The sequence below is a fragment of the Artibeus jamaicensis genome, unplaced genomic scaffold (assembly GCF_021234435.1).
Source record: "Artibeus jamaicensis isolate MK-2021 breed Jamaican fruit bat unplaced genomic scaffold, CSHL_Jam_final contig_391, whole genome shotgun sequence".
NCBI classification, from domain to species: domain Eukaryota; kingdom Metazoa; phylum Chordata; class Mammalia; order Chiroptera; family Phyllostomidae; genus Artibeus; species Artibeus jamaicensis.
Window position 1 is genome coordinate 2,532,002 of NW_026521814.1, and position 22,639 is coordinate 2,554,640.

Consider the following 22,639-nt stretch of genomic DNA (forward strand, 5'->3'; position numbering starts at 1 on the left):
TTTTAATTATGATGTGTCTTGGTATAGGCCTCTTTGCACCCATCTTGTTTGGGACTCTGTGCTTTTCATATCTATTTCATTCATCAAATTAGGAAAGTTTTCTTACATTATTTTTTCAAATAGATATATGATTTCTTGCTCTTTCCATTCTCCTTCTGATACCCCTGTGAGGCAAGTGTTGGATCTTTTAAAGTTGTCCCAGAGACTGCTTACACCATTTTAATTTTTTTAATTCTTATTTCCTTCTTGTTATTCTGATTTTTTTTTTTGGCTCTTTACGTTCCAAATCAATGATTTGATTCTTGGCTTCATTCACTCTAATACTGTTTTCCTGTAAACTGTTCATTATTTCAATTAGTGTGTCCTTCATTTCTGACTGTATCTTTTACATGTTGTTGAGCTCCTCACTAAGTTTCTTGAGCATCCTTATAACCAGTGTTTTGAACTCCACATCTGATAGATTGCTTATCTCCTTTTTGTTTAGCTCTTTTCTGGAGTTTTGATCTTTTCTTTCATTTGGGCCATGTTCCCTTGTCTCCTCATTTTGGCAGCCTCCCTCTGATTGTTTCCATGTATTAGGTAAAGCTGCTATGTCTCCCTGTCTTGGTAGTGTGGCCTAATATAGTAGATGTCTTCAAGAGTCCAGTGGCACAGCCTCCCTATCACCTAACCTGGGTACTCGAGGTGAGCCCTTTTGGGGGCTGAGTACACTCTTCTCTTGTAGTTGAACCTTTATTGCTGTTGGCAGATTAATAGGAGGGATTTGCCTAGGCCAATCAGATGCAAGGAGTGGCTATGACTATTAACCAACAAATTCTGACCTCTGTGGAGGATCAGTGGGGCAGGGCAAGGTGGTGGTGCTCCAACGTGGTCTGTAGTTGTCCACTGGTTGTGCAGGTTTTGCAGTTTCTTGGGTGGTGCAGGCCAAGGTCAGCCCCCTCCTGTATTATGCCCAGAGGCATCCTGCGTGAGCTTTAAAGCAATTTGAGATGGTTTCTATTTGTGCTGGTCTCGAAGATTCCCAGGTAAAGCCAAGCTATGAATCTAGGCTGACTGCTGCTAGTGGTAGGCCTGAGGCCACTTAACAAGAGGTATGGAGCCTGTGGCCTTACTGAGGCCAGCTGTTGCTTGTTTGATAGGATTTAGGCAGCTGTGAAGCATTACCCAAGGCCAGTCATATTATGGAAAAGTCATGGTTAACAGTTGGGTGGGGCCATAAGTTAGGTGGGAAGGAGTCTCAGGGGATCATCAGGGTGGGGCAAGCAGTGTTAGCAAAGTTGATGGAATCTGAGATATGACTCCTGCCTATGAGCTCTGTAGCTCTGTGGTGGAAAGTCTCAGAAAAGGGACAATGGCCTCTGCCTACCTTTCTGTATTGAAGAAAGCTGTCCCCCTGCTCCTACCTTGACACCAGAAACTTCATTTTCTCCCCATGTGCCACTGGTGCATTTCAAGCTGCTTCTCCAGTGCTGGAACTCAGAGAGAGTGAGTCTGAGTAAGTCCTTGTGTGGGTTTCTTAAGAGGAACTGCTTGGGGCTCCAGAAGCTTCTTCCACCGACTCATTCCCTGCTATTTTTTGCAGACTGAAGTTATATCTTCCTGGCACTGGAACCCTGGGCTGGGGCTTCTGGTGTGGGGCTGGACTCCTTGCTCATGAGTTATCCCTTTTGAATTTCCATCCACCACGAGTCGATGTGGGACCACTTGGTTCTGTGTCCCACATCTCTTCCCTTCCCACCTGTCTGGATAGATATGATTTCTTTAATTCTGTAGTTGTCAGACTTTCAGTCAACTTGATTTTTGACAGTTCTGAGTGATGGTTGTTCTGTATTGTAGTTGCAATTTTTATGTGGTTTTGTGAGGAAGCAAGCTGTCTTTACCTATGCCACCATCTTGAGCAGAAGTTCTGTTCTCTTATTTTTTTTCTTATCTTACATATTAGCTAGAAATTCCAGTATAATATTGAAAAGGAGTGGTGACAAGGGTCATCCTTTCTTCGAATCTGATCTTAGGGGGAAATTTTCAAATTTCTGGCTGTGAAGTGTGATATTGACCCTAAGCTTTTTGGTAGATATTCTTAACCAAGTTAAGGAATTTCTCTAGAGCTAATTTCTAGTAGTTTTTATTATAAATGAGTATTAGATTTTTGTCAAATGATTTTTCTTCAACTATTGATATGATCATGTGATATTTCTTCTTTAGCCTGTTGATGTAATAGATTATCTGGCATAAATCCAATGTGATCATGCTGTGTAATTATTTACATATATTTATATTTATATTTATATTTTTGGATTTGATCTGCTAATTTTTAGGACTTTTTCCATCTATGTTCATGAAAGATATTGGTCTGTAGTTGGTTTATTTTTTCTTCTAATGTATTTACCTAGTTTCATATTTGGGGCTCTAGGCCTCATAATATAAATTAGGATGTATTCTGTGTACATATATTTTCTGGAAGAGATTGCACAGAAGTGCTATAATTTCTTCCTTAAGTAGTTATGAGAATTTACCAGTGAATCCATATGGGCTTGGTGCTTTCTGTTTAAAGTTATTAATTATTGATTTAACTTATTTAAAAGATATAGGTCTATTTGGATTGTATTTTTTCTTCTGTGAATTTATGCAGATTGTGTCTATCAAATAATTTATTTATATCAAGTACACTTCCAAGTTTGTGGGAATAGAATTGTTCATAGTGTTTGGTAGCCTTTTAATGTCTAATGATCTGTATTGATGTTCACTCTTTTATTTCTGATGTTCATAATTTTCGTCCTCTCTCTTTTTTCTTAGTTTGGCTAAAGGCTTATCATTTTTATTGATCTTTTTAAAGAAACGGCTTTTGTTTTTGTCAACTTGTTCTCTTTATTTTCTGTTTTTAGTATTATTCATTACTGCTCTAATTTCTATTTCTTTTGTCTACTTACATTGGATTTAATTTGCTCTTTTATTTTTTTCTAGTTTCCCAAGGTGGAAACCTAGATTACTGATTTGAGATCTTTCTTCTTTTTCAATATTTGAATTTATGGTATTCAGTTCACTCTAAGCACTGCTTTCATTGCATTCTACCAATATTTACAAGTTGTATTTTCATGTTCATTTAGTTTAAAACAACTTTCAATTTTTCTTGTTATTTCTTTTCAGACCCACATGCTACTTAGAAGTATGTTGTTTATTCCTCAAGTATTTGGGGTTTTCTAGTTATCTTTCTGTTATTTATTTCCAGTTTAACTCCATTGTTGTATGACAGTAGGCAGTGTATGATTTCTTTCCTTTTGAATTTAAAAAGTTTTATTTTATGGCCAAGAATATGGTCTATCTTGGTGAAGGTTCCATGTGAGCTAGATTAATGATGTGTGTTTTGCTGGGTTTTTTGGATGGAATAGTCAATAGATGCCAATAATATTCAGGTGATTGATGGTGCTATAAATTTAACTATATCCTGAAAGAATTTCTGCCTGCTGGATCTGTCCTTCTCTGACAGAGGGATGTTAAAGTCTCCAACAGTAATAATAGATTTATCTATTTCTTCTTGCAGTTCTGTCTCATATATTTGATACTCTGTCATAAAGCACATACACATTAAGGATTTTTATGTCCCTTTGAGAATTGATCTTTTTATCATTATATAATGATCTTCTTTATCCTTGATGACTTTACTTACTCTAAGGTCTGTTTTGTCTGATATTAGTATAGATAATTATGCTTTCTTTTGATTAGTGCTATGAAAGCATTATATGTATTGACTATTTGTGTCCCCCCAAAATTATATGTTGAAGCACTAACTCCTAGTGTGATGGTATTTGGAAATGCGGCTTTGGGGAGGTATTAGGGTTAGATGAGGTCATGGGGTAAAACCCTCATAATGGGATTAGTGCCTTTATAAGAAGAGACACCAGAGAGCTTGCATTCTCTCTCCCTTCATGCATTCATAAAGAAGGAGACATGTGATCACACAGTGAGATGGCAGTCACCTACGGGTCAAGAGAAGAGGCCTCAAATTGAAATATACTCCGTCAGCACCTTAATCATGGACCCTGGAAGTGTTAGAAATTTTTTTTAAGCTATCCAGTTTGTGGTATTTTGTTATGGCAGTCCAAGCAGACTAAGACACACTGTACTTCGTTTTCCATCACTTTATTTTTAATCTATATGTGTCTATGTTTAAAGTGGTTCACCTACAGATAGCATACAGCTTGGTCTTGTGATTTTACCCACTCTGACAACTTTGGTCTTTTAATTGGTATAGTTAGACCATTGACATTTAAAGTGGTTATTGAAATATTTGGATTGATATCTACCTATAGTTTACTGTTTTCTGGGCATTGCCTTTTTCTTTGTTCCTGGTTTTTCTTCTATTTTTTTTACCTTTCTTGGGGGTTAATCCAGCATAGCTTATTATTCTATATTTTTTTTAACTTTTTTTGTGGTTGCCCTAGTGTTTGCAATAAACATGTACAACTAAACCAAGTCTACTTTCAAACAACACTATACCATTTCACACATAGTGCAATAATACACCTTACCTTACAATAATACAACAAATCTAAACCCTCTTATCTTTTTATCATTGTCATTCATTTCTCCTATACACATGCATAAATATTAAATATGTCATTACTAAATATTTTTTTTAAAAACCTGATATCTGCTAACTCAACTAAAACTAAGGAAAAAAACCTATTTTATCTTTACTTTTTTTCTTCTCTGATGCTTACTTTTTCTTTCTGTAGATTTACATTTCTGACCTATGTCATTTTTTTCTCTGAAGAACTTTTGAAAACATATCTTTCAAGGCACATCTACTGGAAACAGATTACTTCAATTTATGCTTGCCTGATTAAGCGTTTATTTCTCCTTTACTTTTGAAGGATTTTTTTTTTTAGGGTACAGCATTCCAGGTTGGTATTTTTCTTTTAACTGCTTAAATATTTCACTCCATTCTCTTCTTGCTTGCAATGTTTCTGAGAAAAAATGCATGTAATTCTTATCTTTCCTACAGGTATGATCTTTTCTTCCCCTGGCTTCTTTCAAAATAATTTTTTCCTTATGATTTTTTGGAAGTTTGAATATGATATGCCTACATGAAGTTTGGATTTGTTTTTGTTTCATTTTGTTTTGGCATTCATCTTGCTTGATGATCTGTGAGCTTCTTGCATCTGTGGTTTGGTGTCTGATATTAATTTGGAGACATTGTCAGTCATTATTGCTTGATATTTTGCTTCTCTTTCTTTCTTTCTCTCTTTCCTTCTGGTATTCCCATAACACATGTTTTATGTTTGTGCTGTCCCACACTTTGGTTTTCTGTTTTGTGTTTTCTGTCTTTTTTCCCTTTGCTTTTTCATTTTGTAAGTTCTATTGATATATCCTCAAATCCAGATATTTTTTCTTAAGTTGTGTCAGGTCTACTAATGGGCTCATCAAAGGCATTCTCCATTTCTGTTACAGTGTTTTTGATCTGTACCATTGTTGCTTAGTTCTTTATTAGAGTTTTTATCTCTCTGCTTACAATTCCCATGTGTTTTTGAATATGTTTACATTATGCATGAGAACTTTAGCATATTAATTATAGTTGTGTTAAGTTCCCAGTTTGATAATTCCACCTTTTTTCCATATCTGAGTCTAGTTTTGGTTTTGCTCTGTCTCTTTACACTATGTGTTTTGCTTTTTAGTGTGCCTTATACTTTTCTTTTGATAGTCAGACGTGATGTACTAAGTGAAAGGAAGTGAGGTAGATAGACCTTTAGTAGTGCATTGATAAGAAACGGGGGTTCACAGGAAGCATTCTACAGTCTTTTAACTAGGTCTCAGTCTTTTAATAAGTCTGCATCTCTGGAGTATGACCTTCACAAGTGCTTTTTGGATCTCCCCACTCCTTAGCTGGGAAGGATGGGTAGAGGGGGCTGGAGTTGGGTTTTCTTTTTCTCCTGTGTGGGAGGCTAGAGGGGATTGGAATTATTTCCTCCTCCCATATAGATGACTAGAGTGGGAGGTTAGGTATTTCTCTCTTCCAAGTCAGTAAGCTCTGATAAAACCCCAGTACTTTGGTATCTATTAACATAGTTTCCCTAGATGGCAGAACTTGATAAGAACAAAATGCTCTGGTATATTTCAGTATGGTTCCTTTCCTCCCCCACCACAAGCTCAAGGAATATTTTTCTAGTATTGACTGTGAGAACTTGGCCATCTTGTGGGAGCAAAACTTACAAAAGTATTGGGATCTCTTGTAGGATGGGGCCCCCTGCAGTGCCCCTCAGACTCATCTACTCTAAGCCACTGCAAATTCCTCAATTGCAGTTCAGGTTTTCCTATCCTGGCAATAGTTCCCAAGAAAGTTTCTGTTAGGGGGTAACTACTGTGTCTCTGTGTTCACTTGCTGGGTCTTCAGCTTTGAGAGATGGTGGTTTCCCCTGTAACCTCACTTCTTTTGAAACATCTAGAAAGAGTTGCTGATTTTTTCAGTTGTTTTAGCTTTTTCCTCATTGTTAGGTTAGAGCAACAACTTTTGAACTCCTTACATGCTAGAGCCGAACCAGAAGTCACACATAGTTTTTAAATAAATTTCTAGAACTAGTTCAATTATTTTTCATAAAAATGGATATTGGGAAAAATGTGCTATTGGGTTTTCTTCTATTTTAATTTCACCTAAAGTCTTAACATATATGTTAGGAACTTGTAGATAATTTAGATTGGTATTTATGGTTCTGTAATGCTAGTTGCAGATGTAAAACAAGTCTTATCATCATGATGCCGTATTTATTTACTATCAGTCAGGCTTTTGAGTTGCAAACAAGAGGAAGTTTATCTAGTTCACTTAACCACAAAAGAAATCTATTGCAAGGGAGCAAGTTAGGACACTGATAAACAGAAAGACTAGAACACAAGGCCTGTCAAGGATCCATGGGAGAAGAAATACAGCCAAAATTCTCCATTTCTGTTTCCAATGTCACCTAATCACGCCTAAGAACACCAGGGACATCATACTGTTAAATCCTCACTTCATCAGTTTTGCTATAAAAATAACCTCAGTTGAACATATCACCTTTGTCTCGTGCCTCCAGAATTCATACTCTGGGGTAGATGCATCAGACCGGACACACAAAGGTCACCTACCCTCCTCTCTAGGAGTGCAGAAGGTGAATTCTTTGCTAATACTTTTCCATGAACACCACTGGCTTCCCACATAGCTTATGATCTTCTGCTGCCCCAATTAGAAAGATGTTTAGAAGCTGAACAATACAATCAAAACAACAAAGTCTTCTGTACCATTTTTTTCATATGTAGATGGCTGTTGATCTTTTCCCGGATCTTTTTATTTGACCATGAGAAAATACTGGTAGTCTAAATAAATCAGGTGCTGAAATGTAGATAGAGTCCTCTCTTGGATTAGGACTTAACATACATAGAAGTCATTTAATCAATGTTTGTTGACTTGAATTCTAGATGAAGAGAGATAGTATTGCAAATAATGAAAAAAATATTACATACTACGGATGTCATTTACACTTGCCATTGGAAAGTATTGTGTAATTTTTACAGCAAATTTACTATAGATTTGGGCAGAACTTTAAAGTTGCTTATCATAAGCTTTTTTGAAATTATCTGAACCTGTTCAGTCAGAAAATTGGGCTGTAAATCCCATGATACTAAATATTTCTTATAAGATATCAAAAATGAATAGGTTTAAATTGGGTTGGCAATTCTGCTAGAACAGCACTTTTTACAGTAGTGCCGTGTTTCTGACTGACACCTGTCCCAGTCCCAGGCCATGCATGCATAGCTTCATGAAATGTGCAACACTGAATGAGTTACCAAACTTTCTGAATTTTGAAAAAAGACAAAAACAAGAAAACTTTATTTGAGAAGGCTAAAGTTTAGAGATTCATTTATTCAAGGCAAACTGTTCAACCATTATGACAGTGTAACCACCTACTTTGAAACCTCAAATAAATGTTATCCATGTGATGTGTTCACTTCAATTTTCAAATGTTCTTTTTGTTTCTGGGCCAGTATGCCATATCATACATCTCTGTCTTGTTTGCTATTGGCTACAAACTGCATTCCAGCAGTCTCAAAATTGCCAAGCATCATGGGAAAAGTAATATTAACATAGAAGAAAAGCACAGGAGCTGGTATCTGTTCTCCTGATGTTTACCTTCAGTGATTCTTCAGATTATTTTGCTTGCCCACCCAGCCCCTACTATAAGGGCAGCTCCATGACGTTTAGCTAAAGTGTCATTTGAAAAACAATTAGCTGAAAGCTAGTTTAGGCTGTAAATTAACATGCCCATGAATTAGCAAGGTCTTTCTTGCGTTTATCATTTTTAACTGGGATTAAAATTGAAAACAATTTCCAAGAGAGTAGATATTAAAACTCCTATTGTTAATTAAATGTATTTAATTATAAGATAGTGATTGCTTCTAGTAGAAGGAAAATAAGGAAATATCTGAACATTAGAAGAGCCTTAGTTGGGAATATTCCAACAAATATAGTAAGTGGAGATTTAATGAATTTAAGAAAGGCTACATTCCAAAAAGAAATGAAATTGCACACTATTTTATGTGAATTTGCTACTTACTTGTGATACAAGTAAGTAAAGTGAATAAGAAGTACCCAGGAATTTCTACTGAGTATCTATTTTGTGCCAGAGGTATATGTTATGTGATGAAAAATAAATAGTCCCAGTTCTCAAAAGTCTACATTTTAGTACATAACAAATCAATTAAATAAATTAAATATACTATATTCAAGGAGATATTGTTATATTTTATAAAGGGTATGAAATACTTCTTAAAACTTAGACTATTCAGAATTCTATATTTTAATGTTTCCATAGATTTAGCCAAATGAGTATGATTTTATTTGATTTAACAAAAAAGAATTTTTCAAACTCTACAAACCTGGGCTTTGTGCCATGTATATATTGTTTTTTAACCTAAAAACCAAATGAAAATTATATACTCCTTACATTTATAAATCTGTTGAGTAATGACTAGATTGTATTTTTATATCAGTAATGAGCAACAGTTTTTCTGGGAATAGACAGCTGACAAAGATGAAATCCAGTTCCTGCCTGGGAGACTCTATCAATAAAGAGGAAATGAAAGACACTAGAAAAGTTGTATGACTCACATTTTGGGAAAGTAGCTGTTGTTAGTTTCAATTTTCTTCAATTAGGATGGATGTTAGTAGGGATGTTAACCCTGTCATTCTGGCTTAAGTCCAACTTGGGTAATTACATTCTGCTTACTTAAATTCTTTTTGGGTCCAAAGAGATCCTTCATTTCACCGCACAGTATTTTGTGATGTTGCTGCACACAGCTAAATAGAGGCCACATTTAACCCGTGAAATGGCAGTAGCTTGGTGGTGAAAACTTGATCTTTCTGCATAGTATCAGTATAAATTCACTTTTGGGGTAAAGGTTTTAGGACATGAATGTAATAAAACCAAAGAAGTCATACGGCATTTTTAACTAAAGATACCATCCCCCTCCCCCCCCAAAAAAAAATCCAATAAAACGAATTGTCTTTGACAGAGTCTCTTCAGTAATGGGAGGATTTTTTTTAGCTTGCCCTGACTGTAAATGTAAGATCATTATTATTATATGTTTAAAATACCAATAAGCAAAATATGAAGAGATTTAATGTCACCTTTAAAATCACCCCAAAAGTTCAGTCTCAATTATCTACAATCAATGTCATTCTCCTTGGCTAGAAATTGGTACCAGAGAATAAATTCTGAGAAAAGAAAAATTTAAAAGTACAATTGATGCTGACAGTTTATCAATGGGAGTGCATTTCTAAGTCGTGCTCATTTATGCACCCAACCTCTGTTTGTTTCTCTGCTCTATCTGCTTTGCACTTTTGCAACATTTTTATAGGGACATTAGATAGTGCTCAAAAGTAACCTTTACTACAAATACTTCAAACTTTTTCTATGAGAGTTCATTGGGAGATATGCATTGGGCTCCATGCGCCTCTAAATGGCAAAAATTTTTATAAACATTTAATTTTTTTCTTAGTAGCTCTTTTATTTTTAGAGGATATTTTTATTGCATTTTATTCCATTACCACTTATTCCCTTTATAACCTCTTCCACATTCCCCACCCCCACTTCCACCCCAGTAACTGCACTGTTGTCCTTCCTCGCCCACCCGCCCAGAACTGTCAGCCTAGTCTATCTATAGGTCTTTCTCTATTTTGTTCACTGGTTCAGTTTGTTTATTAGATTCCACACATGAAGGAAATCGTATGGTACTATCTTATTTCTCTTAGCATAATGTGCACCAGGTCCACCCATGCCGTTGCAAAGGGTAAAAAAAAATTTTTACACTTGAGCAGTATTCCACTGCGTAAATTGTACCATAGTTGTTCTATACCCTCATCTACGGATACACACCTGGATCACTATTATTAAAGTTCCCATGGAAATCTTCTTTCTGTAATACCTATAAATAAAGCCAACGAAGGTTTAGAATCCTTAAAGGCTCCATTTTTAGAATTATAATATATGTACATTATACCTATGTATTATAGCTATTATACAATCACCAATATAAAATGCATACTGATTTTAACAAATAAAACAAAAATTTGATAAGTTCATAAGAAGAAATCCAAAACACTAATAGATAATTGTACAAAGAGATTTATAAAGGTAAAATTAGACTGGTGATTTACAAAGGTGAAAAAAGCACAAGCAATTTATAAAGGCTAAAAAAGTCAACACAATATTGATAAAGATATAATTAAATAAACACTAGCACATTGCTGATACAAACAGTACATTCCGAATTTAACAAATATTTGTACAATTTATTTGGAAAGCAATTTTGTAATATCTACCAAAATTTCTATTCCCAGTCATCCCATCCCTGGGAATCCATTTTAGGAAACACTTCTTTAAACAGATGATACTTTGTAGACAAAGATGTGTATGATAGCAAAACACAAAATTGCAAATAATCAATAGGTAAAAGGAACATTACATGCACTGAGAGGCCTTATATTTCTTGGGAAGAGATAAATAATAAAAATGAGACATATAAGTTATTATACAGTATGATAAATGGATGCAATTGATAAAGAAGGGGGAAAATAAGAAGTTTATTAAGTTGGGAAGGGATGGAAGCACTAACGAAGGTCAGGCTATAGCAATAAGTACGGTAAAGTGGGCCTCATTCAAAAGGAGGTATTTGAGCAAAGCTTAGAGAATATAAGAAAGTTACCCTCACATGTACACATGGAAAAACATTCCAGGCTAGAGGTAAAGCTGTAACAAAGGCCTTAAGATAAGAACTTGCCTGTCATGTGTAAGGAACGACACAAAGGTCAGTGTGTTCCAAGCAGAGTGAGCGAAGGGGAGAGGAGTAGTACATGAGGTTAGAGAGGCAAAGGATAGCCAGAGCATCGTTGTGACTCACTGTAATGGCCTAGAATGAAATGGGGAGCCATAGACATGAGGCGTGTGCAGAGGAACGGTATGCTATGACATATTTTAACAGTATCAATGTAGCTGGTATATTAAGAATAATCTATGGGGATCAGGATAAAAGAAAATAGGCCTATTAAAGAAGATATTGTGGTTATACAGATAGAAAATAATGATGGCTTGAACCAGGGTGTTGCCAGAGAAAGTGATAAGAAGTTATTAGATTCAGAAAATATTTTGAAGAGTCAACAGGACTTCCTAACAAATTGATTATGCAGGGTGAAGAAAAGAAAATAGCCATTGATGATTCTAAAGGTTTTGGCCTGAGTAACTGGAAGGACAGAGTTGAGATCAACCAAGCTTGAGAAGGCAGAAGGAACAAATTAGAGGATGAGAGAAATCAGAAATTTCATGTTAAGCATGTTGAATTGAGATGTCTATTAGCCATGGGTAAAGAGATGCTGGATAGGTGAGCCTGGACTCCAGGGCAGAGGTAGATTGAAGATACAAATTTGAGAGTAATCAAAAAGTGGGGAGTCATAAGCTTATAGATGTAAATAAAATGATGCCTAAATGAGATAATTAGGAAACTAAATATATGTGGAAAGGAGAGGGATAGGAGGACAGAGCTCCTGGGTTCTCCACCATTAAGAGTTTGGGTAGAAGAGGATGAATCAGAAACAAGCAATCAATGTGATAAGGAAAACTGTATGGCATCCCTGAACTTGAAAGAGAAAAGTACATGAGAAAAGCAGTGGTGATCAATTGTATTATACAATGTTGATAATCAAGAAGACTTACAACTGATCACAGCAGGAAGCCAAACAACAAAACAAACAAGCAAGCAGAAAAAAAAAAACAAAGACACTGAAATAGAGAACAAGGGGACAGTGACCAGAGGGGAGAGGGAAGGGAAATTAAGGGGAAAAAGGAGGAGGGATTTGGAGGAACAAATAGGAAGGACACAGGGACACAGGGACGAGAACTAAGGGGGGGTGATCACAGCATTTAGGAACATGGAGGTCATTGGTAAGAGAGATGAAAACAGGCTTTGAGTGGTGGGAATAAACTCTTGTTTGGACTAGGTTTAATATAATATAGTAAGAGCCGTATCTATCAAAGATGATCACTTCAAGAAATTCTAAAATTTGTTTTTCTATTATCTGTGACTACTTCTGATAGTTACTTTTTCCATTTCATTTATTTCCACTTCAACTATATTAGAAAATGTATGTCTAAATTGCATAATGGCTCTAAATACAAATTTATGTGCCTCTAACATACAAGTGTATAAGAAAATCTGTCTAAATGTCATACCCTATAGTTAGTATTTGGATTTAGGACAATGGCATTTATATGATCTTAATCAATATTATTATTAGAAGGAAAACAAATGTAAAATTTGCCTTGCCCATTCTTAAAGTGTTAAGCTTTAAAATTCTATTTGAAATATATTGAAACACTATTTTAACTATAAGGCTGAGCTGTGGCATTAGCTTTGGTATTAGGACTCACTTCTTAGTTTTAATGCCAATAGAAGAAATTGTGTAGCTGAAGAAGTTACTTACTTGGGTATTCATTGACCATCAGGCCACCAGAGATGAGATATGAGGTGAGGGTGGGAGGCTGTTCCTTCCCAGTTCTCAAAGATTAGCTCTGTTAAGGAGATTGCTCTCACTTCTAATTTATCCCATTTAACATCCTACCTGATACTTTAAATTGCCTCTAACACTTTGGCAAAAATAGCCAAAGGAGGACATAGGTTTTGAGGCAGAAGAGGTATAGTTGGAGGTGAACAAAGCAAAGTAGGAAAAAAAATAATAAAATAAAAAGAACAAATTAAGCATACTAAAAATGTTACATATTCTCTTATTCAGCAAAACTGCATGTGATTAATACCCTTGAAATCAGCTCATATGCCATCTCTGGAACTCCAGCTCTCCTTGTAACCCTCAGCTCCCCTCCCTAAGCTTCTCTGAAGAATTCCACAGGCGTGATATTATCTTCATTTACTCGTGTTGAACTTTATTACAGAAGGCATTTGAGGCTCTCTAAATAAACACTATAACACCAAAGTAGAAAACAAAAACAAGATGCAAACAAATAAACAAAAACAAAGTTAAAAGTAACAGGGCAAAAGAGAAATATTCAAATTGTACATATATACTTAAATATTCATGCAAGAATATATACATTGATTTTAGAGAAAAGGAGAGAGAGAGAGAAGTGAGAAAGAGAGAGAAACATCGATATGAGAGAGAAACATGGATTGAATCCCTCCCATATATACCCTAACTGGGGATTAAACAAGCACCCTAGGTATGTGCCCTGACCAGCAATCAAACCCCCAAATTTTGGTGTACAGGACTATGCTCAAACAAACTGAGCCACTTGGCCAGGGAGAGATTGTGAATATTCTAATGACAAATGTTTTACTTGCCACAAACTCTATTAAACATTACAAATTATCTCCTTTAATACTCACAGGAACTCTACACGGAAGATATTTTTAGTTTCCTATTTTCTTGCGAGGAATTGAAGACTTGGAGCCTTTAAGTTATTTGCCTAAGGTCACAGGACTAGTAAATACCAGGAGCTGTCTGTCATTCAGTCTCAGATTAGTAGACTTCCAGGTTCATTTTCTTAAACACCTAGAGGTTAAGTTAAACAAAATCTACATGATAAAGCATTGTACAATTAAAAGAGGTAAGCTTAAGTTTGGATGAAGATTCTCAGTGGTCAAAGTAGAGATGAGAACAGAACAGTTACAAGATGCATATACAAATAAATAAAACTTTTCCATAGGAAAAGCAAAGTCTCTACTTCTCCCCCTCCATCCAACATATGTGTCTTCATGCATTCATGAAAAGGACATGTACACTATAGTGGATTCTATCCTTAACAACATCCAGTAATAAATACAATATTAAGTTTTGCACAACTTTGTTTATCAGTTCTCTTGATGCAAGCCAATGCAAAAATTCAAAATAGAATTTCTTAATGCAATTTCAGATTAAGCAGGATGTAGGGAGGAAATGCAAGCTGGTTGTATAGCTCTCTGATTGTCTAGCAAGGTAACAGTTTGGGTACTTACCATATCTAGTGGAGTGGTTTTCAATCAGTGACGTGCTTTACCACCTGCTTCCCTCCAGCATATAGAAGTAGCTCAGGAGGGGAGCATGAATTATGAAGCATATTCAAAATTTACATATTTTAATATTCATGAAATTAATGTGGTATTCTTATTGTTACAATACCTATAGATAGCAAAGCAATAATTTTTGGTTGGTGGAAATATTCAGAAAATAGTTATATTCAATAGGTAAGCTGTTGAGACTCTAAGAAACCATGAGATTTTTATGTTTATTAAATGGGAGTATGGATTTTAGAAAGATTGTGGAACACTCATTTAAGTGAATTGATAGATGACAGGCTCCTTGTGTAGTAATCATTGCAGCAAATTGGAGACTATATTCTGGAAAGAAGTCAAAGTACTGAAATTTTGTTTTTCTGATTAAGGGCAGATAGACTATAAGATTTAATAATTAAATAAGCCCAAAACAAAGTTTTCCTTCTTTCTTGAAAACTAGTAATTCTAATCAGGACTTGAATCTTAACAGATAGTCACACATTCACACAGAATTGGGCCACAGGAATGCCTATGAACAATAAAACTTGTGTTTTATAAATAGTCCTGGGTCTATTCTATAGACAAGTTACCATGTTTACTCTTGCATATGTCATCTTTTATTTTATTTTTTTAAGATTTTACTTATGTACTTTGAGAGAGATGGGAAGGGAGGAAGAATGAGAGGGAGAAAATCTTCAATGTGTGGTTGCCTCTCATGCGCCCCCTATCAGAGACCTGGCCTACAACCCAGGCATGTGCCCTGATTGGGAATCGAACAGGCAACCCTTTGGTTCTCAGGCCGGCACTCAACCCATTTAGCCACACCAGCTAGGTCTCATCTTATAGAATTAACATTCTGAAGAGAAAAGTTTTATTTAGAGAGTTGTAAGGTAGCATTGTCTCTTAAAAATACATACTTTTCCCTAATCTTTCCTAAAATAGAAATTATTCTAAACCTTATTATCTCCACTGTCTTTGGCAGAAAATTTAGCTTCACATTCTACACAGTAGATGGAAAGAAATCTGGCCAACTTGAACAAGATACAACTTTGAAAAAAAATTTTCATGTTTTCTCACAGACATGAAAAACTTAAAGAGAAAGTTTAATCATAACATTAGCTTAGTTAGAATAACATTAACTTAGTTATTGAGATCTAGGCCAAAGTTTTTTTGTTGTTGTTTCTGATTCTGGTAAATAGATAGTTGCCATGAACCAATATACACTTGGAAAGAATCAAACAGAAGAATGCTTGTAAGTTAAGTATTTCAGGTCTAACTCTCTGTTCACAAGTCATGTATTTCCTGCCCAGAATCACATTTCCCCCCTATACATTCCATTCTTGTTTTCTCAATGTTTTTTTTCTCCAGTGAATACATTTAGAAAACCACTAGCTTAGGTGAATGGTTAGGTAGGTATCACTGAAGATGGTCTCTCTCTCTTTTTAATATTTCATTTATTTATTTTTGAGAAGGAGGGAAGGGAAGGAGAAAGAGAGGGAGAGAAACATCAATGTGTGGTTGCCACTCATGTGCCCCCTACTGGGGACCTGTCCTGCAACCCTGACTGGGAATGAAACCAGTGACCCTTTGATTCACAGGCCCACATTCAATCCACTGAGCCACACCAGCCTGGGTGAAGATGGTCTCGTGAATCCTGAACTTCTTGGTGGCTCCCTCAGCCATTGGCAGTTACTCCTGTCACCCATATATGTCAACAGCTTCTCATACTTCCACAGCTTTCCCAAACAGTGACAGCCTTCACAGAGCCCCGAATAGCTCCAGGAATCCTTCACTACATAAAACAGACCTTAGCATCCCCAATACCAAGAAATTCAGAGAGAATTCTCAACTTTTACTCAATGAATAGTTTACTAAGTTTTATGCTTTACCATGAACTCCAGAAGCAACATATAATTTTTGAAGAAATAAAGTCACAGTACATTTCTAGTAACCACAATGTCAGTCACATTTTGAGATATTCTCCTAGGCCACTTGCTGTTGTTGTCTGAGGCAGACTAAACCAACAGTTTTATTTCTACCTCCTGGCAATGATCAAACACAAACATCTAAACCAGAATTTTTCTTTTGTCTTGCCAACTGTAAATTAAGACCATGAAATACTCCTGAACAAATTATAGCTCAGCAATCTAAATTAAAGCTAAATTTGTAGTTATAACACACACACACACATACACACATACATTTCCTTGCTAAATACAATAGCTCTTTCTGTGTAACATGAGCTTGACACACAAGCTTAATTCAAATATCAACATCAAAATGTGTTCTTATCCTAATGCAGTGTTCTCAGGTTGTATCTAAATTTTGCATTATTGTATGATTTATAAACATACCTCAACATATACATTAACACTTGCACACTTTCCAGTTTAGTTTAGAAGAAACTAAACTACGTGAGGATTTGTTACAGCATGGTTCGATGTCTCTGAGATCAGAAGCGGGCTGAACAGCAAAATGAGAAAAAAAATTTCTCAGAGAGTTTTTATATCAGTTGTGTGGACCGACCACAATCTTTTCCCACATTTCAGACTCCAGTCATTTGACTGTGCCCGTGGGAAAAAAGACACACTATGTAGGACAAGATGTTGATCCGCCTCTGCAGTGATCGTCAGCTTTTCAATGCATTTTCATCCATAACTGGCCACCTCTGCTATCAATGTGAAAGTAAAGAATCTCATCAAATTCTGTTAGTGCAGAATTTAGAAGGACAAAAATGCCAGATGATATGTTAATGAAACAATTGAAGTCATGCAATAATCCAGGAACACACTGAATTAGAATTATCAAGAGACCGGGAGAGTCGATTCTTCTCTTCCCGCCATGCTGTGGGCCTTCCAGGAGTGTTCTGACTCATCGTTAGAAGTCCTGCTCAGGTGGCTTCTCTCCTCTGCAGCTGTTTTGGAGGGCCAACTCTCCTACAGCCATCCTCACACAATTAATTGTTTCCTCTTTTATATTCAGACAATGCATTATATAAACCTAACTTCTATGTAGAGCACTTACTACACTGTATTACATCCTGCCACCCATGCACAGCAACAGGTTCCCATGTTTGTGAAGCTTCTCACTATTTCAGTGTGTCTGCATATATGCAGAACTTCTGTTTTTCACTAACAGACATAAGAACAGTGCTAGGTCTTGTTATCTCAAAATCTCCACTGCCAAGCATCAGGCTTAGCATAAGGTGGGAGTTCAGTAAACATTTGTTTCAACCTTCTTCCCCACTAGTACTGCTCTCAAGAAAAATGCCTTGTCTGAACTGTGTTATATATTTAATATCCTCCAAACCTGTGATGCTTCTGTAAACTAAGCAAGAACAGGGCCCACAATATAAGAATTATGGAAAAAGAGAAAAACTAGTTTTTGTTCAAAATGTAATGGTTTGTTTTTAAAAATCCATGAATACAATATTGGTGCTTTGTTGTTTGTCCTGCATTATGCTGGCTTTCTAAGTTTGATCTGTTCATTTCATAAGGAATATAATTAAACACTTAACAATTTATAAAGTGTTTGAGTGAGATCTGAGTTTCAGTCTTCCCCCAGGAAAATACATTTTGAATTGAGTGTGTTTATATGCTTACATTCTATTTCTAAATTGATATTATTTATTGATCCCAACCCCAGTATTATTAATATATTATATAACAATCATTGCAAGTAAATATATGTGACTCTTCAAAGATTTAAATACTACTCATGAATTAGCACATATAGAACATCTACCAAGAGATGAAATTGGAGTTGCTTTTCCATTAAAGCAGAGAAGATACACATGAAAGGCACTCAGAATATTTTTTGAGAGTTGTTCTGTATAGAAACTTTCCCCCTAGAGTCATTCCTAATTTTTTTTTAGTCACTGAAAAAAAAAGAGTACAAGATCAAAGTTCTTCTAAACTACCAAAAATTATCTGTGGCATATATGTCCCCATTAGGTCCTGCAAGATGACTGGATTAAATACTAACATAGTTCAAAGTGGTAAACTGAGTAGGAGAGAAAGTGCTTCTGCCATGTAGCATGAAGTGAATTTCTGAAGTCCATATTCTGAAATTCTGAAACTCTTCAGACTGCAGATTACAAAGTGGTCCTCAAGGTGAAGTCTACCAATGTGCAGACATACTAGAGTAGAATTCAAAACTAACTTTACTTCTCTGCAGACTTCAAATATTGTAGCTTTATTATACTTTATGAAGTTGTGTTATATTCGTATGTTATATTTATATATTTACTATATATGTTACATAAATATATAATATGCACACAGCAATACAATATTTTATTATTCAGCCCAGGGGAGAGCCAAGTTATGTTTGTTCCAAAACAAGTAAAAGCAAACAAGTGCCAAATTCTGGAGCTGAGAAAACCTAGAGGTCAGTGAATATGGGATTAGCTGCACAAGATGAAGTCAGAAATGAGTTCACAGTAAAAAATTTGGACTTTATTCTCAAAGTTGTGAATAGTCATTGAATAGATTTAAATATAGTATGTGAATTGAGTGTGACAAAATCTGATTTACACTTTTAAAAACTCACTCCGGCTGCTTTGTGAAAAAACATTTCGTGGTGAGGGAAAATGGAAGTAGAGAGACCATTTAGAATGTTTTAATTGTCAAGAGATGTTGTGGTTTGGACTGAATGGTGGTTGTGGAGGGAGAAGCCTGATGTCTGCAAGATTTTCTAAGCGATCATAGATTTCTATCCTTCTGAAGCTGTTGAAACTCACAAACAACGGAATAGTGCCATTGAAAAACTGAGAACCTAAGGTTTCTTACAGATGGTACCACAGGCTTAGAAAGTCAAGAGAAGTTCAGTTACTGTCACGCATGGTGTGATTTGAGACTAAATCATGAAAATTAAATAGAGATGCCATGAGGAAAAAAATGTAAGGGACTTTTGGCCTTCCAAGTCCATGAAATAAGTAAAACATTTTAGTTTTCAAGAAATATTGTGTGTGCTTCTTTGTGATATTACCAGAGAAATATTCCCTCAATACCTTTTTTTTTAGCCAAAATCATTAATGTTATTCAGATGTTCTCTAAAATAGGACACTGTCACTGTCGTGAATTTACTTATTGCTTAAACACTTACACTTGCCTCTGAGGAAAACTAGAATCCTAATCACAATGACTCTGACCATTTAAAGTAATAGGCTAAGAATGTCAGTCAAAATTGTGGCCTCATTACTGGAGACTGTGCTCTCAAGTTCAGGGGAAGTTGGGGCCATGTGGACTAATTTTAAATTTAACAAGCAGGAAGACAACACATCTTTCTAGAGGTTTGTATTGGCAGTAGGGAGTAAAGGGATGAAAGTTAACATTATTTAGCTTGATTTCAGAAGGTATATCGTACTCACTTGCTCAAGGCTGATCATGTAGTCAAATATCCAGTGTCTTGGCTTCTCTCCCTTCTAAGTCCTAAAATTAAAGCATTTCACTAGTCTTTAAAATCCTAGTTTGGACTTCACATTGATGTGTGAGCACTCTTTTGTTTGAAATTAACAGAGCTCCTTCTGGTTACTTAAATAAATGAGAAATTTGTTTTAAAGAGAAATAGTAAGAAGTCCCACTATATTGCCAGGTTTTAGGGGCATGCGAATGTCTTCAGTCCAAATGTAGCTGTAGTTGGATGGCAGCTTTGGTAATTCCCAAAATGTACAAGTGTTCCTAAAAAGCAGGAGCTCTTGATTCTTACTTTAATGCTCTCTGAAAATGTTTTGCAGATACCTCTATTTTTGTTTACATCTATACCTGCTACCAATTAATTTGTTTCCTATATTTCTGGCTAAATTTTCTGGAAAATAAAAAAAATAATTAGGTCTGTTAATCACTATTTTACAGGTTTGGGCAGAACTTACATTCAATGACACATCATAGCTACTAGCCAGCTCATGGCCTGACTACTTGGAGTTAGGAATCCACTCTAGCCTAGTTAACCTCATGGGCAGGCCTGTGGGATCAGGTATAAAAGAAACAAAGTTATGTTTTGGCCATTGCCCCAATGCAATACTCCTCACTACTCCTTGCTCTTAGGAATGTGTCTTTTCAGGATATGCCATTATTGGCTTGACTGGAATACCAAAAAGGGGCTGGAAAACCAAAAAGCAATTGTTTGTTCAACATTTACAAATTTATAGTTTATAAACATTGACATACAGTCTGTCCAAAAAAAGTCAAGCCAGTGTTAACACTACGAGAACTGATTGTGCAACATCAAGGTAACCTGGCAGCCAAGGAGGATGGACTGGGATGTGCATGTGTGAAGAATGATGACTTCACTGTACCGATCAGGGGCGTTAGACACCATTGAATAAACATGTATACAATGTGGCCTTGGCATTCAAAATGAGTGAGTGAGTAGAGCAATCAATCTATATCAAAATTTGCATTAAGTTTGAAGATCCTTCCATGGAAACTATTCAGATGATTCAGAAGGTTACAGCTATGGACAACTGGTGATTGGCAGCTTCATCATGACAATGCCCCCACACACATTACGTCTTATGCAGAAGTTTTCAGCAAAACATCGAATCACCCAGGTGACTCAGCCCACCTATAGCTCAGATTTGGTAACCTATAACTTCTGTTTTTTCCTAAAACTAAAGTCACTTTTGAAAGGGAAGAGATTTCAGAGCATCAGTGAGATTCAGGAAAATAGGATGAAGTAGGGAGAATTGGCTAGTGGGAGAATTGTGTGAGGTCCCAAGGTGCCTACTCTGATGGGGACTAAGGCATCATTGTCCTACATACAATATTTCTTGTATCTTGTATCTTCTTCAATAAACATCTCTATATTTTATATTACATGACTGGATACCTCCGGACAGACCTTGTATATTTTACTTCTGATTGAAACTATTCTATGAGATTGAGTGAAAAAAATATTTATAAAACATATCTACATTTTTGCTATTGTATTTGGTTGATGTTGTATAGCTTCATGATGTTACAATGAGGATTAGCTTTACTGGTATATTTGTTACTCATGATTAACCTTTCAAATGCAATTTGAAAATCACGAACATTTGGTAGACTCTGAAGCTTTCAAAACTTCACCTCTTTTAGCTGATATTGGATTTCTAGACACAAATAGTGACTCACAGCTTAAAAATGCCATCACCCTGTGGTTAAATTGTGTAGCTCTGAGAATTAGAGTGGACATGTCCAGTATGCTCTACCTGGAAATAATTGGGAACTTTCTAATAATATTTGCTAAAATTGTGTTTAGCTCTTCCTGCCTAAATATTTGAGTGGAGATTATATTATAGAAAATTTTGACAATGATTATTTTGGATCTACAATAACTCTATATCGTTCACTGGTGTTTAAGGGCAAAAACATGGTAAAGTAAATCATATCAGTGTGACGGGTGATATACTTCTGTTCCAGCATGAGATCATCTCTTTTCAAGAGGAGCTCAGCTGTCTTATTAAAATTTTAGAAAAATAATGATGATAATGCAAATGTATTTAAGAGCTCTCTAATTATTTGGCAAGAAGAGTTTTCCACATGGAAACAAGCCATTTGAAATTATGTATGCCTTTAGTTAAACACAGTGTTATCGTCCCAAAGGATTCTCGATAAATATTACTTGTTGCTAATGATTTATGAAGTCAACATTCAGGTTTGAACACTGGAGATTCTTATCCAGTGACCATGAAATGCTGCCTGCACCATTTCAAAGAATCGGGCATCAGTTCTGTGGTTCTTCAATGCTTTATTCCTCTTCTTGACCTCAGTTTCTTTCTAACATTATTGGCCTTGTTAACATTTTTAATTTTGAGTTTCAGGGACAGTGAAAAATACTGAAAGAATATAGCCAAGAGGTGAGAAGGGCTACTATGTTAATGAAGAAATGAACTTTTTGTGTATTGTGGTAGAAGGCAAACCTAAAAGGGGTGGGGGCAGGGAGGACTGAAGTGGATGTTAGAAGGAGGCAGATTGCAGATATAGAGAAAAAAGAACCTTACAATAATTCAAGATAATAAACAACAGAAAAGATTGGTTCTTTAAGCACATTCTTCCTTCACTAGGAGGATGGATGGCTTTCTCTTGAGGATGGT